The 6411-nt window shown below is 46.7% G+C and overlaps 1 protein-coding gene across 2 annotated transcripts in view; it reads left to right on the top strand.

Annotated features, from left to right (window-relative positions):
• The first annotated feature begins 215 nt into the window (after window positions 1-215).
• The window catches only part of PLXNA3 (plexin A3), a 94275-nt gene continuing 88079 nt past the window's right edge, over window positions 216-6411 (top strand). For both annotated transcript variants that reach the window (XM_075259132.1, XM_075259131.1), the window contains exon 1: window positions 216-332. The gene's annotated coding sequence lies outside the window, so the exon portion shown is untranslated. The remainder of the gene's footprint in view (window positions 333-6411) is intronic.

The raw sequence follows: 6411 nt of genomic DNA, 5'->3' as shown, positions 1-6411 counted from the left end.
CAAGGAGCATACTTACATGTTATTGAATCTATGGTAATCGATTATGTTTTATTATAAATTTATCCACCTTTAAGGTTCATTCATATCGAGGAACGCCTTATTACAGCGCAGGCCAGGCAGTTCAGAAGTAATCGGCGTCCCCTATTTTGCAGTGGTACCGTCCATGTAGAAAAGGGTCTCTGGGGCTCGGAGCGGCTCAGTGTGAGAGCAGGCGGCGGTGCTGGTGGGAGCGGCTGTCTGTCTGTCCGGCTGTCTGTTCGGGGGTCTCTGCTGCCCTGATACACCCTGGACCCCCCTCCCCCAAAATACCGAGGTGGACCATACAATGCACGGTGAGTAGGAGCCGAGGCGGCGTGCCGGGAGTCTGTCCTCAGGGTAGTGTTATATGGGGGTGCACGCCTGGAGCCCCTGAAGGGAGGGGCACTGCCAGGGGCACTGGTGGAGGGGTGCCCAGGGACGTGGCATCTGCACTACTGGGATTTGGCTTGTGCAGTGTTTCTGCTTCACCTTACATGCTTTTGGGGTGTGACCCCCTTATTTCAGGGGCCTCTGTGCACTTTTGGGGTGTTTGACTGTAACCCTTTCCTTGCCTGCTCCACCCAGCTCTGACCTCCTCTCTCCAGCCCTGTCACCTGACTGCACCCCACCCTGTGTCCCCCCTCCGGTGCCTTGGATATGTTGTATTGTGTACAGTCTGTGAGCCCCAGTTATTGTATACTGTTTGGATGTGACAGGTTGTCAGATGGCGGTGTATCGTCCGCCCGGCGCCCAGGAGCTTGCACTCTATTCTGGTGTGATGAATGATTTGCATCAGGGGTTAGCTGACGACTTTTGGGATTTACGATTTTTGTGCACTTTCGGTTATCATCATGTAAAATTTGTATTTAATTTTCTAATGTGTGTGTGTGTTTTTTTTTTTTTTTGCATGCAGTGTTATTATGGCCGCTTATGTTAGAAATGTCCCCCGTGACCTCGGTTTGGGGGATTTTCCTTGGTTTAGGAGGTTGTAATTTAGCAGATATATATGTGTATATATTAGTGACTGTATACGTGCACGTGCATACGGTATATTCGTGAAAGGTCTCTACTCTAATAACATGTGATTGTAGTGATATTATTAGTTCCATGGAAACCCCAGGAGCTTGCAATCTAATGCAGAATGAGCGCCCACATGCTTGGATTATATACATGTGTGTATATATTATATCATGGCTGTCTATGCATGTATTTGTGAAAGGTCACTGCTTTATTAACATGCGACTATAACAAAATTATCACTGTCATGCATGTATATAGGGTATCATGTTTCATATATACCCCCATGACATGGACGCTCGTGCTCCAAGGAGCTTGCAATCTAGTGCATCTTGAGCTTCCACGTCTTGGGTGTGTATAGATATTTATCTCACATGATTGTATATGTGCATATATTTGTGTAAGGTCTCTGGTCTAGTAACATGTGACTATAGCAATGTTATCAGTGCCATGCTGGTATACGAAGGATCATGTTACATGTATACCCTCATGACATGGACAATTGTGCTGCAAGGAGCTTGCAATCTAGTGTAGCTCAAGCATCCATGTCTATGGGTATATATTTATACTAACATCCGCCGCATTTGGATATATATACAATGTGATCTTATCAGTGCTATTGAAACCCCTGGAGCTTGCAATCTAGTGCAGCACGAGTGTCCTTGTCATGGAGTATATATAACATGATCTCACATATATAAGGTCGCCTCTCTAATAACATGGGATCTTATCAGTGCCATGGAAACCCCAGGAGCTTGCAATCTGTTAGCAGGCAGCGGGCTCTGCTGATCCCCAAGGAGCCATATATATCGGCCCATCCCCCCTCCTTCCACTGCTAGTAAAAGGCTCTGTAAAGCCAATGGCTATTCCAGCTCGAGGATAGAAGTTTAATAGTGAGATGCCACATCTGATGAGCGCCGTGTGTGCACTGAGTCGAGCGTTCTGGAGGATGCAGCAGATTGGAGCTCTTGTCACAATGGAGAGAACAGATGTGTTCATGCCGAGGACGCATCAGGACTGGATGTAAATCGTAAGGAGATTGGGTCGTGGCAGGGAGAATTTGCTTATGCATCTATCCTATGGGTCCAAGAGCTTGCACTTATTTATCATAAATCTGTAAGATGATGATTGACGGCTTGCAGCACTTTTAGCTATATCTTTGAAGACAGGTCTAGGTAGTGGTCCCACTGTTATGAGATCCTGGGTTGTGCTTATAAGGGCATATTCACACACGCCAGAAGATTTTGCCTGTTTACTACTGTACTACAGCTATGTGCTTTGGTCACACACGTTACAATTGCTGCTCCTTGTCCACAAGTAAATTCAGCGATGTTTTCTTCTGCAAAATAAGCACAGAAAAAAATATTCAAAATGGGGTGCGGCCCACCTGAAGATTGCAAAGCATGAAATCCAGGAATAAAATCCGCTGCAATAATTGACATGCTACAGGCTCAGAAATTGGGGTGCAAGTCAATTTGTGTTGCGGCTTTTTTAATGTAACCTACAGATGGGATTTAAGTCCTATCTACTATGCTGCACCCAAAAAACGCTGCGTCTGCTGCTAGCAAATTTGCGTCAGCTTAGCTTTGCCCAGTGTGTTCCCCAGCCTTTCCCCAGTTTCTATTCTCCTATTCACAGTGTAAGTAACAAGTGTGTGACTGGTGGGGTCTGACTGCAGGGACCCCCACTGTTCACTAGTACAAGGGTCCACATTCTCCACCACTGCTCCATTCTAATGGGGGCACAGAACCTCAATTTTGTGATTGAAGGGGTCCCAGCAGTCGGACTTGTTGCAGCAAAGATGCAAACCTTAGAAGAGGTTGTTTAGGACCCCCTCTGGTAACTAGAACAGGGGTCTGTAACGCCCTTTCCTCCTCACTACACATTGTGGAGGAGTTTGAATGGAGCACATGCTGGACCACCACTCCATTCACACTCCTCTTGTAATGGGGAGGTATTACAGGCTTGGGAACCCTGCTCTAGCAAGTGGTGGGGGTCCCTAAGTGTCCCACAATCTACCCCTATGAAACTAGATACTGAACAGATAATACCAAATTGAGATACGTGGTATTGTGATTCTTTGGTGACTTGTTGGCGCCGTGGCTGATGGAGAGAGTTACATGCCCCATAGAGACTTCATTTGGGGTCTAGTTGGACTAGGACTTGGAAGGGTCATGAAGCCCCTCAGCCAAGTAAAAGCACCAGGTCCTGAAGCCGACCATAGATGGTAAAGTTTGGGGCGTTGTAGGGCAGGGCACAGCGGCTAGTATCTGAGGTTATACCATGTCATCCTATAGCCATAGTTTAATTCAGCCCCCTCATATTTTACACTATTAGGGTGCAGGACAGTGGGTCACCAGCTGCTGGTATCTGAAATTATGTCAACCTATAGCCATGTGTTAATACAGGATCCCCTATATTTTACACTACTGTGGTTCTGTTTTTAATGGAGTGCCATTCAGGGCTTTTAATCCAGCTTTCCCGGACTCCTGAACTGCCATTCAGTCTAGTTATACAGTGCTCCAAACTCTGTAAATCAAGACAGATTTGTCATGCAGTAGGCTTGGAAAGCTGGGTCACCTCTTATGGGAACTGTATTGGAAGCTATTTTGGTTGTCGCCCCGCTTTCCCATGATTCAAATAAGGATGACTTGTGCTGAATGTGATGGTATTGGGTGTACATTTTCCAGTCCCTATGCCTTGGGAGTCCTCTTGTGGCCATCCATGGCGAGCCGCGTGGCATCAGGTGCCTCAGTGAGGTAATGCTACTCATGACACCATGTATGACTCCTGCTCCTGTGCTGACATGACAGGTCCTCGTTTAAAGGAACATACACCACATTTGTAAGTTGATGTTTCTCATTAACCTTCGGCAGGAGATGGAGAGAAATGAATGGGGGAAATATTGTAAATCATTAGTCTTTTTGGCCGTGACTGCCAGATAAGGTTTATTATGTGCAGATGATTCATTCTTTACACATTAACATGTATTGATGGGAGCCTAGCAGAAGGCCGTCCGCAATAGTCATCTCCTATGATCAGTAATGGAAGCCCCCCTACAGGCCCAGGGTGGAAGTGCGGGATGATTCTGCTGCGTGAAGCAATAAGCGATGTGTGATCCATGGCCGTACTTACTCATCACTGGGCCGACTGTAATAAATATTTCATACACTGAATAACAGCCGTAAGCGGCGTGATATGTTGTTATGTAACAGGCTGGTATGGGTATCCAGATATTCTCTGATCAGCCATAACATTAAAACCTGGTGAAGTGGATATCTGGTGATGGAGTGGGATATATCCATCAGCAAGAGAGCAGTCCAGGCTAGATATTGATGTGTTGGAAGCAGGAAAATTGGGCAAGCGTAAGGATCTGAGCGAAAGTGACAAGGGCCAATATACTATGATATAAGGTGTCTGTATACACAAGACATCACAGCTTGTGTATATGGGGTAGTCACAGACCGGTCAGAGCGTCCATGCTGACCCCTGACCACTGCAGACTATGATATAAGGTATCAGTACATACAGGACATCACAGCTTGTGTATATGGGGGTAGTCACAGACCGGTCAGAGCGTTCATGCTGACCCCTGACCACTGCTGACTATAAGGTGACAGAACATCACAGCTTGTGTATATGGGGTAGTCACAGACCGGTCAGAACGTTCATGCTGACCACTGTCCATCAGAGAAAGTGGGCACAATGAACCTCAGAACTAGACCATGAAACAATGGAAGAAGATGCCTGGTCTGATAGATCACGTGTAACATCACATGGAGGGCCATGTTTGTTTGTCACTTATTTACTGTGTTTAAAGAAATGATACCAGGGGGCGTTTTGGGAAGAACGTGCCAGTGGGGGGCAGTATGATGGTCAGGGTAATGTCCTACGGGTAAACCTTGTGTCCTAGCATCATGAGGATGTTACAGTAACACGTCACCTGGGTAAACATTGGACAGACTCATTACCCTACATGGTACTGGTGCCCCCTAATGGCAGTGGCGTCTGCCAGCAGGATCATGTTCAGGAATGAGGAACATGACAATGAGATGAAGGTGATGACTTGACACCACATTCCCCATGTGGTCATCTGATTGATCATTTGTGGAATCCAGGGTGACCACCAATATGGAAGTTATGATGTCGGCCATATTGGTTGTCACCCAGCACTCCCAGTAACTGGTATATAGGAGCACAGAACAGGACGTCTCCAGGCCACATTGGTTACCTGAGATTGATACGAGAGATATTATTCAATCAGGGGCTCTCTGTATCCCACAGTCTCCTTATCCTTTTATCTTGATTCTTATATTTGTCTGATATACAGATGTGTCCCATAGACCCCCGCTCACTGTCCCCACAGCCCATGGCGACCCCCCCACCATGTGACCTCACGTCTATTGTCTGGTAACTCGAGTTACAAGTGTTATTTGCCACCGTCTCATTAGTGACTTCATTATCTGAAATGTGAGCACCTGGATCGGCACCGTCCCCAGACCCTCGTTGTAGTCCCCCTGAGACATGGCTATCTCATAAGACGTTCGGATACTTTTCAATTGTTATTTTCGTGACATTTATGCTTACGATATTTTTAGCCGTTAAGGTAAGCCCCCGGGACACAGACGATTATTGCTTACTGTATCCTCAGCCCGCACGGGGAGCTGTGGGTATTTATATGGATTTTCCTGTCACAGAGTTTTCTTATCTATTGATTTGATTTGGTGGCCTCCAACATCAAAATTTGAGTGTCCTGTCCATGTGTATAGGTGACCCTCCCAGCCCCCATAATAACATTAGGGAACCGCTTGTTGTGCAATTCTCTTACATAGTGTTAAACATGGCTTCTTAGCATCAGTTCTCTTTGCCTGGAGACATACCTGATGCCTATGATGCAGGTCATGCTGTCGGACACCATATCCAGTATACACTGCCACCGTTAGCATGAGCTTCTGTAAGGAATTAATAAGAGATTTCTGTGCACTCAGCATCCCCCCTGGCTCCAGTGCCAGAACACAAGCGAGCGGACAGGAGCGCCAGTAGCCGCCGTCCAAGTAAATATTGTGTATGTTTATTTGGATGTAGCTAAATGTTGAGGTTCATAGGGATCATGGGGACGGCCAGGGCTCACATTCTTCGCAGGGTATTCAGGTTTTGCAGCAGAAGCCGCAGACGCTCCGCTCCTGTGTAGTAGAAGGTGAGAGGAGATGTTGGGAGTTATCCCTGCGCCTTCTGTTGCGTCCATCTGTGCTGTTTTGCTCCTGTAAATATTTGCCAGATTCCCTTTGTTCTGAAGTGTCCACATTGTCCGGTCTGCGGGGTGGAGGACATTCTCCAGGCCACTTGTCCTGACACACTGTAACAAACTCTCCAGCC

The sequence above is a fragment of the Leptodactylus fuscus genome, chromosome 11 (assembly GCF_031893055.1).
Source record: "Leptodactylus fuscus isolate aLepFus1 chromosome 11, aLepFus1.hap2, whole genome shotgun sequence".
Classification (NCBI taxonomy): Eukaryota; Metazoa; Chordata; class Amphibia; order Anura; family Leptodactylidae; genus Leptodactylus; species Leptodactylus fuscus.
This window is presented reverse-complemented; position numbering and strand designations above follow the sequence as displayed.